Source organism: Vulpes vulpes, chromosome 9, assembly GCF_048418805.1.
Source record: "Vulpes vulpes isolate BD-2025 chromosome 9, VulVul3, whole genome shotgun sequence".
In the NCBI taxonomy this organism is placed as follows: domain Eukaryota; kingdom Metazoa; phylum Chordata; class Mammalia; order Carnivora; family Canidae; genus Vulpes; species Vulpes vulpes.
Window position 1 is genome coordinate 8,394,082 of NC_132788.1, and position 11,817 is coordinate 8,405,898.

The 11,817-nt window shown below is 38.8% G+C and overlaps 1 pseudogene; it reads right to left on the reverse strand.

Annotated features, from left to right (window-relative positions):
* Positions 1-9,174: 9,174 nt before the first annotated feature.
* Positions 9,175-10,389, reverse strand: LOC112925437 (26S proteasome regulatory subunit 4 pseudogene; annotated as a pseudogene).
* Between the last annotated feature and the right edge of the window lie 1,428 nt (positions 10,390-11,817).

Consider the following 11,817-nt stretch of genomic DNA (forward strand, 5'->3'; position numbering starts at 1 on the left):
GTCTACCATAAATAAATAAATCTTTAAAAAAATTTTTTTTCTAAATTTGATGAGAATCCACAGAGCTAAAGAAGAAAGCCAGATCTCTGCACATAACTGAATTGTTGAAAAGAAAAAAAATACAGCCAAAACAAAACAAAACAACCCTATTACATGCAAAGGAACATCTGTAAGAATTATGGCTAAATTGTTATCAGGAAAAACGTAAGACAATGGATGATTATATATAATATTTTTATATATATATTTAAAATTTATTCATTTATTTTAGCATGAGTAAGGGGAGGGGCAACAGGAGAGAATCTAAGCAGATTCCCTGGTGAGCACGGAGCCTAGAGCCCGATGCCAGGCTCAATGCCATGACCCATAAGATATGACCTGAATCAAAACCAAGAGTTGGAAGCTTAACTGAGCTACCCAGGCACCCAACAGTGGACAATACCTATAAAATGCTAAATGAAAAAAAGCAATCCAGAATTCTGTATCTACAAAAGTATTCTTAAAAAGCAAAGGAGAAGTCACTTTCAAATAAGTGAAGATGAGAGAATTCATTAGCACACTTAAAATTTAAAAAAATGCTAAAGAAAAATTTTAGCTGAAGGGAAATGACCGAAGGGAAATGATGTCAGATGGAAAGCTAGATCTACAGGAAGAACTAAAGAGCACTAGAAGTGGTAAATAATACTCTCTTTGAAAGGCTACTGTCTAAAACAAAAGCAATGCACATATTATGGGGTTTCGAATATATGTAAAAGTGAAGTATATGACAATAGTACAAACTAAGTGAAATTATATGGTTTTGAGATTCTTGTATTACACTTAAACTAGTATAATGTTAATTCACAGTAAACTGTGATAAGTTAAAGATGCATATTGTAGTCCTCAGAGCAGTCATTAAATAATACAAGGAAGAATAGCTGAAAAGCCAGTAGAGGACATGGAATACTAACTTCAGAGAGAGGAAATATTAAAAAAAAAACTCAAAATAAGGCAGGATAGAAGAACAAAGATTAGGTGAAATACTAGAAAACAATAAGATGATAGACTTAAACTCAACCATATAAATAATTACAATAAGTGAAAATGGACTAAGCAATTGAAAGGCAGAGATAATCAAACTGGATGGAAACAACAGGAGCTAACTATAGGCTATTTGCAAGAGATGCCTATTAAATAGAAAAAGGCAGAAGTAAAAGGATGGAAAAGCATATACCATGCAAACACTAGACATAAGAAATCTGTTGTGGCTATTTTTTGTAAGATTTATTATTTATTTACTCTTTATTATTTTATTTATTATTTATTTATGAGAGACAGGGAGAGCATGAGCAGAGAGAGGGAGAATTAGGCTCCCTGCTCAGCAGGGGTATGGGGCTCAATACCAGGACCCTGGGGTCATGACCTGAGGTGAAGGCAGACACTTAACCAACTGAGCCACCCAAGTGCGTGTGTGCATGTATGCGTGCTTTATCTATCTATCTATCTATCTATCTATCTATCTATCTATCTATCTATCATCTCTACATCCAACAGGGGGCTTGAACTCATGACTCTGAGATCAAGAGTCACACATTCCTCTGAGCCAGCCAGGTGCCCCTGTTATGGCTATTTTTAATATCAAAGTGATTTCAAGATGAGGGGTATAACCAAAGATAAGGACATTTCATAAAGAAGAAAAAAAAATCAGTTTCAGATAGACATAGCAATCCTAAGCATGTATCCTCCTAATAAAAAAGTTTTATAATATGCAAAACAAAAATTGACAGAACCAAAAATAGAAATAAATACATTGGGCAGCCCCGGTGGCGCAGCGGTTTAGTGCTGCCTGCAGCTTGGGGTGTGATCCTGGAGCCCTGGGATCGAGTCCCACGTGGGGCTCCCTACATGGAGCCTGCTTCTCCCTCTGCCTGTGTCTCTGCCTCTCTCTCTCTCTGAATAAATACATCTTTTTTTTTTTAATAAATCTTTTTTTAAAAAAAGAAATAGATACATTCACAGAGTTGGAGATTTTAACATCATTTAGTAATAAAGTAAGTACACAAATATCAGTAATGATAAAGAAGGACTGAACGTTGTTGGCCAATTAGACCTAACAGCTGAAAAATACACATCCAAGTGCACATGGAATATTCACCAAAATATTCTAGGCCACAAAACAAATCTCAAGAAATTTTAAAGATTGAAAAACATGCATAGTATATTCTCATGTTGAAATGACAAAAATAAATTAGAAATCAATAACCATAAGATACCTAAAAAAAAAAAAAAAAAAAAAAATCCCTAACAGGGTGCCTGGGTGATTTGGTTAAGGTCCTGACTTTTGGTTTGGGCTTAGGCCATGGGATCCAGCCCATATCTGGCTCTGAGCTCAACTCAGCAGGGAGTCTGCTTAAGATTCTCTCTCAAAAAAAAAAAAAAATTTAAAAGATTCTCTCTCTCCCTCCGCCCTTCCCCACTGTACTCTCTCTTTCTTTCTTTTTTCTTTTTTGTACCCTCTCTTTCAAATAAATAAATCTTAAAAAAAAAATCTCTAAATATTTGGATATTAAGTACACTTCTGAAAAAAACATTCTGACTGAGTTAAAGTAGAAACCCCAAGGGAAATTAGATAATATTGCAAAGGGAATGATAAAACATTTTGTGATGCAGCTAAAGCAGTGTGTAGATGGAAATTTATAAATTTCAATGCTTTATTTATTTTTTTTTTCAATGCTTTATAAAGGAATGGAAAAAAGCTTTAAAATTAGCTAAGTTTTTAGCTTAAGAAGGTAAAAAAGGAAGAGGAAATTATGCTCAAAATATGCAGAAAAAGGAAATAATAAAACTAATGAAAATTGCTAATATAGGAAAATCAAGGTAAATGTTAATTCATTGGAAAGACTAAAAGGATGAGTATAATTGATAGCAAGACTGATGAGAAAAAAGAACTGAGGCGCTCCTGGGTGGCTCAGTCGGTTAAGCATCTGCCTTTGGCTTAGGTCATGATCCAAGAGGCCTGGGATTGAGACCCAGTCAGGCTCTCTGCTCAGCAAGGAGCCTACTTCTGCCTCTCCCTCTGTCTGCTGATCCACCTGCTTGTGTGCTGTCTCTGTCGAAAAAAAAAAGCATCTGTCTTCAGCTTAAGTCATGATCCTGGAGTCCCAGGATCCAGCCCCATATTGGTCTCTCTGCTAGGTGGGGAGTCTGCTTCTCCCTCTCCCTCTGCCCCTCCCCCTGCTCCTTCTCTTTCTCTCAAATAGATAAATAAAATCTTAAAAAACAAAAAAAAAAGGGGAAAAGATCTGAAAATACAAATAGCCAATAATAGGAATGAAAGAGGAAATATCACCACAGATTTTACAAATATTAAATATAAGGAGGGATAGTATGGACAGCTCTATTCCAATATGTTTAACAGTTTAGCCAAAATGAGCAAATTCTTTGACAACAAAACTTTGCAAAACTGACACAAGAAGAAATGGAAAATCTGAATAGCTAGCCCTGCAACTATGAAGACATTGAACTTATCATTTAAAACACTCCCACAGGGATCCCTGGGTGGCGCAGCGGTTTGGCGCCTGCCTTTGGCCCAGGGCACGATCCTGGAGACCCGGGATCGAATCCCACGTCGGGCTCCCGGTGCATGGAGCCTGCTTCTCCCTCTGCCTGTGTCTCTGCCTCTCTCTCTCTCTCTCTGTGACTATCATAAATAAATAAATAAAAATTAAAAAAAAAAAATAAAACACTCCCACAAAGAAAACTCCAGGTTCGGACAGCTTTTAAGTCAATTCTATCAAATGTTTAAGGAAGAAATAACACCAATCTTACACAAACTACTACAGAAAATAGAAAAGGGAATGCTTTCCAATCTGTTTTATGAGCACTGGTTTATGATATGACGAGGACTTTACAAGGAAAAAAAAACCAATATCCCTCATTGGCATAAACAAAAAATTCTTTAGAAATATTAGCAAACTAAATCTATCAATGCGTAAAAATAATAATACATCATGACTAAATGGGGTTTATCCTCAATTCAAATTTGACTAATATTTAAAAATTGGTATAATTCACATTACAGAATGAAGGAAAAAACACAAATGTCCAAATGAAAGCAGAAAAAGCACCTGTCAACATTCAATGATCAATATTCATAATAAACAAAACTCAACAAACTGTAACAAACTGATGAACACCTATGAAAAACCCACAGCTTGTATCATACTTCACAGTGAAATGTTGAACATTTTCCCCCTAAGAGAATGAACACAAAATGGATGTCTGCTCTCACTATTTCTACTTAACACTGTATTGGAAGTCCAGTGCAATAATAAGCCAAGGAAAAGAAATAAAAAATCATAAAGATAAGAAGGAAGAGCTAAAACTTTTTATTCACACATGATACGCTCTGTCTACGTAGGTGGGATTTGGGCCATCGTTTTGAATCTCTTCAGAGAAAATGGTTGGTAGAGTTTGTAATATTTCTATTCTCCTTTCAAAGTCTCCTCACTGACTTGTCCATTAAGTCTGTCTATTGCATTTTGTGCTTTATTGATATCGATATATTCAGTTGTCTCTTGCTCTTCTTTTTCTTTTTTTTTTTTTTTTTTTTTTTTTTTGCTCTTCTTTTTCTGAGGCACACCCCAGGTTTGTGGATGTTAAGATGTCATCCTCTCCAAATTTATAGACTCAAACCAATTATCATATCGTCAGCAAACTTTTTAGTAGAATTGACAAGATGGTTTAAAAACTTATATGGAAATGCAAGCCAAATAGCCAAAACAATCTTGAAAAATAAATGATTTCAAGATTTATTATAAAGCTGCAGGAATCAAGGCTGTTTGCTCTTATAAGGATAACTATATAGATCAATGAAACAGAGGAGGCATTCTGGGAGTAATTCCTTATATACATAGTTAATTGGTTTATAATGGTAGTAAGGCATTCAATGGGGAAAAGACAATCTTCTCAACAAATAATGTTTAGAATCTAGGTATTCAATGTTTTAAAAAAATGAACCTTGGGGTGCCTGAGTGGCTCAGTAGATTAAGAGACTGATTCTTGATTTCGGCTCAGGTCATGATCTCACGGTGGTGAGATCCAGCCACTTGGAGGGCTCCATGCTGGGTGTGGAGCCTGCTTAAGGTTCTCTCTCTCTCCCTTTGCTGCTCCCCACTCTCATGTGTGCATGCTATCTCTCTCTTTCTTAAAAAAAAAAAAAAAAAAAAAAGAACGTCAACTTTTACTTCACACTACATACAAAAATTAATTCAAGATGGATCACAGATCTAAATACAACATGTAAAACTTCTGGAAGAAGCTAGAAAAAGCTTCTAGTAAAAGGTTCCAGAAGAAGATGAAGGAGAATATCTGTATGACTTAAGGGTAGGGAAAGATTTCTTAGGATTCACAGGACATTAAGTATAAACGGAGGGTGAAAAAAATGCTAAGTTGGACTTCATCAAAATTAAAATGTCTGCTCAGAAGACACTGTTAAGAAAATGAAAAGACAGAAAAAAAAAAAAAGAAAAGAAAATGAAAAGACAAGCCACAAGTTGGGAAAAAATATTCACAAAATGTATTTCCAATAAAGGATTTGCACTCATAAGATATAAAGGATAAATCCATAAGAAAAAAACAACCCAATAAAAAGTCTAGTGTTAAACAGACCCTTTATAAAAAAAAAGAAGGTATCTAGATTCGGAGAAAAAGCACACACGAAAAAGTGCTCAACATTAGTCAGCAGAGGAATACAAATCAAAACCACAAGAAGATACTACATACCCACCAGGGTGGCTACAATGAAAACTACTGACAGTGCAAATGTCAAGGCTGTAGAACTAGACCTTTTATTTATTGCTCGTAGAATTCAAAATGGTAGGCCATTTGGGAAAATGGCCATCTGTTATATAAAGTTCAATATACAGCTATACCAACAGTTTATAACACTGTAAAGTCAAACATATGCCTACCCTCTGACTCCAATTCCACTCCTAAGTATTTATACAGGAGAAATTAAAACCTAAAATGTCCACACACACACAGATTATATGAAAATATTTCTAGCAGCTTTTTTTGTGGTGTAAATCCTGAAAATCTTGATCTGTGTAGATACATATCTCAGCACCCAGGGCTTGCTTTACTAGATGAAGACATGGTTTTCTCAAAGAATACTAGAATTCTTCAAAGCTCCTTTAGTTAAATTCTACTTGTAGAAAGTATTTTTGTCCTAAGAACAATGAGCTCATCCTTAGCTGGGTCACAACTCAGAAATACATTATCTCAGAGAGGAAAGAATTGTGGATTTATGGTTCAATTTTGATGCCCTAAAGATTGAAATAACTTTTGATAGAGTTATGAAGTATTTCCAGTTGTTGGCAAATGGCTCTCTGCAAAGAAATTGCTAGAGCATCTTGTGTCTGCACTCTGTCTTGCTAAAACTCTTCCCCAGCTTTTGATCATTTGCAAGGATATTGCTGGCTCCGTGATCTTCTGTATTGGCAGCAACCAAGAAAGCTTGTAAATTTTCTAGGAGCATCACAAATGGTCATTTCAGGACTTTGGATAGGAGGACATCTTCATAAGGTTAAAGATAGCTGCTGAGTAAACCAACCCAAGGATAAAATCTTTTCCTTCAAAGAGTTTCCAGAAGTGGGCTTGCTTTCTCTCATTCAGAAATAGTAAGACTTCTGCAGTTAGTTTGAAGAAATGGTTTAGGAATTGTCCTTTGAAAGCCAGTGAGAAGCGCTTCATATACTGCTTTCCCATTTCCAGGTAAACTCTTTCAAATGCAGTGATGGAGAGGCCTGCTTCTGATAAAGTTAGTGACTTTTATGAATGTTGACAAAACATCTTTTAGGAATGTGGGGCAAGTATTGTCTGCCTGTCTAGGTAAAAAGCATTGAACGATGATGACAAAACGGAGAGCTTTCTCTACCACTTAAGTTTGCAAAATCAGCTTTGCAGGAGGTCCATCCGGACAGAGAATGAAGCGTTTCTTTCCAGGCAAAATTTATTTGCGAAAAGGCCTTTTTACCACTCCCAGAATACTGACAGGCTTTGTGGTTTGCAGGGGCGACTCACAAAGTAAGAAGTGTCAGCACGCCCATAGCGACCCCAAGCAACTCCCTTGAGAGGCGTCTGTGGTTTCATCCAGAATGCAAGTCTGCTGTTTCCTCAACGACCAGCTCCCAGTGTTAAAAGAAATGGCAACTATTCTAGAACATAACACACCATTTGACAAAGGAACTGCATCCACTGTTTTCCTCTGATCGAATCCAGAAAGTAGCTCAATCATTTCTGTGTACAAGTCTTAGCCTTCTAAATGTGTAACAGTGTGGGAAATTCCTCTTTGGCTAAGCAATTTCAGAGTGCGCTTCAATAAAAGCTTGTTGTGAAATAGGCCAATCCAAGTGTTGGGACTGTTCCAGCTTTTTTGAATTGAGCTTTCCTTAAACAAAACCTCCTGCATCTTTAAATGCATTTGCAGGAGGGACAGACGTGCTACGCCCTTTCAGTTTTGCTGGTTTCATTGTTCCTTTCACTGGCAAGAATTTTCCAGCACAAAAACACTGGCTCTTGCGTTGTCCTGTTCATTATTAAAAGTGAAACTGGATAATACATAGTCTTTATCACACTTCTCTGTCTTCAATGTTACAACGGCGGCGTGATTTCGTCCAGTGACTTTTGATGTGTCCACCTGGCTAAGCTACAGACCTCAGTTTTTTCAAATGCTAACCTAGGTGTTGCCCGGACGATGATTTGTCGAATGATGCAAGTTCACAGGCAATTGATTTTAAATAAAGGAGATTATCCTACATAATCGGAGCTGGCCTAATTCAAAGAGTTGAAAGGCTTTAAAGAGGAGGGTGGAGGATTCTGTGAAGGATCCCCCAGAGAAAAATTCTGCCTGGGCACTTCAGCTCGGGTCTGTGGAGAGTTCCAGCTCGCCCCTCCTGACCGGCTGCCCTTGGGGATTCTGGGCTTGCCAGCCCCACAATCGAGAAAGTCAGTTCTTGATGATACATCTCAATCTATACAGCAATCCTCATTATTGTTGGATTTCATATTTGCACATTCAGGTATTTGCTAAACTTTAGTATATCCATACAATGAATAGGAAATGAAAAGGAGCTACAGAGTGTGCCAGGCTGGCTCAGTGGAGAGGGCATGTGACTCTTGCTATCCAGGTTGTGAGTTCAAGTTCCGTGTTCAGCGTAGAGCTTATTAAGGGGGGAAAAAGATGGAAAAGGAGCTATTGATGAAAGGAAGCAGATCAGTGGTTGCCTGAAGAGCAGGGAAGGAGGGGAGAGAGGCAAAGAACGAAGGAAGGGAGAGATTAGATGGGGTATGAGTGATGGATAAGTCACTCTCCTGATTGTGGTCATGGTTTGACATGAGCGTGCATGTCACCTTTACGACATTATACACTTTCAACATGTGAAATTTATCATATGTCAATATATTTCAATAATGATGTAAAAGACCCTCCCCTCATCTTGGTTATAATTGTATTAAGGGGCTCCTGGCTGGCCCAGTTGGTAGTGTGTGACTCGTGATCTCAGGGTAGTGGGTGTGAGTCCCATATTGGGTGTGGGGATCACTTAAAAAAAAAAAAAAGAGTTGCATTAAAACCTGTACATTAGCCTGGAAAGACCAACATGGTTACAATACTTAGTGTTCTACCCTTAGTGTTCAAACCCTGGGTGTGAATGCATGTTTCACACCCACTTAGAGAAAGAAAGACATTTACGGGGGCTCCTGAGTGGCTCAGGGGTTGAGTGTCTGCCTTTGGCTCAGATCATGATCCCGGGGTCCTGGGATTGAGTTCCCCCATGGGGAGCCTGCTTCTCCCTTTGCCTGTGTCTCTGCCTCTCTCTGTGTGTCTCTCATGAATACATAAATAAAATCTTTAAAAAAAAAAGAAAAACATTTACATTTTTCACACATCTCTTGCATTTATTATTAAGGCTCCTTCCAGCAGTTTTTGTTTTTTACCCCTTTTTTTCTTTAGCATTTTCCCCCAATGTTTATTTATTTATATATATATTTTTGGAGAGGGAGCACGCTTTATTGGGGACAGAGCACTGCCCATGACCCACAGATGAAGGCAGGCCAGGGGTGTCCTACACATCACAAGCAAAAAGGTACATGGGAGGTTTTGCTAAGAAAGATCGACTGGAACATGGTTTCCTCTGGAAGCTTCCCCCACCTCCTCCCTCGGAGGGGTCGGGATATGCCCAACCATCTCCTTGAAGGCAGCTCTGGTCTGCTAGAGATACAGTCCCTCGGGGGTGCCCTCTTGTTTTTTATAAAGAACATTTTCTTTAGATTTCTTGAAGTCTTCATTTGTTACTTTCATCCGATGCTCTGTCAAGGCCATCAGACCAGCCTCTGTGCAGATGGCCTTGATGTCGGCACCAGAGAGGTCATCCTTAGCCATGATCAAGTCCAGGGTCACATCATCGGCCAGCGTCATCCTGCTTGTGCGGATCTGAAAGATGCGCTTCTTAGTCTTTTCGTTGGGCAGGGCTGCTCAATCTTCCTGTCAGTGCGGCCTGGTGTGATAGTGCTGGATCCAAGATTTCTATCCGGTTTGTGGCCATGATGACCTTCACATCCCCCCCTTGAATCAAATCCATCCAGCTGGTTCAACAGTTCCAACATCGTTCGTTGAATTTCCCTCTCCCCACTGGAATTTGAGTCATATCTTTTTGTTCCAATGGCATCAATTTCATCAATAAACACGATGGATGTTGCATGTTCTTCCGCAACTCGAAACAATTCCCGAACGAGTTTGGGCCCATCGCCTAGGTACTTCTGAATAAGTTCAGAGCCAACCACTCTCAAGAAAGTGGCTGAGGTTCGGTTTGCTACTGCTTTGGCTAATAAGGTTTAACCTGTGCCAGGTGGACCATAGAGAATGACCCCCTTTGGGGGCTTTATACCCATCTCTTCATAATATTCAGGATGAGTGAGAGGAAGCTCCATGGATTCCTTAATTTCCTAGATTTGGTTGTCCAACCCCCGGATATCAGCATAGGTTTCCTGGGGGGCCTTTTCTACCTTCATTACTGTGACCAAGGGATCTGTGTCATCCATGAACACCACTATGACAGCATGCACCTTGTGGTTGAGCAGGATGGAGCAGCCTGGTTCCAGGAGATCCTTGTCTACAAAGGAAAGAACGCTGACGTAGTGTTCTGAGCCCACAGATGTAGACACAATGACATGATTGCCATCAATGATCTCGTCCAAGGTTACTACTGACATTGGGGTCCCCCTCAGATCATCCACCTTAGATCTTTCCTCCTCTTGCTTTTCTTCTAAAGGCTTCATTTGTTCCTGATTTCTAATGAATTCTTCCTCCATGAGAAGATAGTCTTTATTTTTTATTTTTTTTTAGAAGATAGTCTTTAATTCTAACTTCAATAATTTTAACCAGCATTGAGTGTGAGGTGTCACCAGTGGAAGCTTGCTCACAGCATCTGGTCCCTTTGTTTTCTTCTTCTTTTTCTCCACTCTAGTTGATACAGGAGGTTCGTATTTCTTTTTCTTGTCCTTGTCATCCTTGTTGCCACCTCCAGGGCCAGGACCACCACTCTGACTTTGACCCATCTTGGTTCGGCTGCTCAAACCACCCCCACCCCGCAAATTTTTATTTAAATTCTAGTTAGTTAGGGGCACCTGAGTGTCTCATCAGTTGAGCATCCAATTCTTTTTTTTTTAAGATTTTATTTTTTATTTATTCATAAGAGACACAGAGAGAAAGGCAGAGGGAGAAGTAGGGTCCTGTGGAGAGCCCGATGTGAGACTTGATCCCAGGATCCTAGGATCATGCCCTGAGCCAAAAGCAGACACTCAACCACTGAGCCACCCAGGTGCCCCAAGCATCCAATTCTTGGTTTTGGCTCAGGTCATGATCTCAGAGCTGTGGGATCAGGCCTCGGTCAGGCTCCATACTCAGCAGGGGGTCTGTTGGAGATTTTCTCTCTCTCTCCCTCTGTCCCTCCTCCTCTCCCTCTCTCTCAAATAAATATATAAATCTTTTTTTTAAAGATTTTTTAAATGTATTTATGAGAGACCCTCCTCCTCTCCCTCTCTCTCAAATAAATATATAAATCTTTTTTTTTTTTAAAGATTTTTAAAATGTATTTATGAGAGACACAGAGAGAGAGAGATGCAGAGACACAGGCAGAGGGAGAAGGAGGCTCCCTGTTGGGAGCCTGATGCAGGACTCGACCCTGGGACTGTGGGATCACGCCCTGAGCCAAAGGCAGACACTCAACCGCTGAGCCACCCAGGCATCCCTAAATATATAAATCTTAAAAAAAAATGTTTAAATTCTAGCTAGCTAACATTTTATTTACTCCTAATAATTTTTTTCTGGTTATTTTAATAGGATCTTTCCCATCATTCTATAATTTAATCGATTATTAACATATAAGAAAGCATGTCTGTTCTTCCTAATGAGTGCGAGTCTTGCATTCAATCTCTTTGCTACACTGTCATAAATTTGAAATATTGCAGTTGGTTTGGGTTTTTTGGAGTAGTCAGCTCTATAATCTGCAAATCAAATAACATCCTCTTCACTAGTCATACTTCTTGTGTCTGTTTACTGTTCTGTGTCTTTTTGTATCATGACCTTCCAGCCCTAGTTAGTACATGATTGTGAGTGTGCATGTATGTTTTGCCTTTGATCATGATGAGAACCACCCTAGTGTTTTATCATTACATAGGATGCCTACTTTTAGGTTGAAATGGATATATTTTAAAAGTCTGGTATTAGGGACATTGTCATGTATATATGAAAGTAGAAAGATCAGAATAATGAACCTG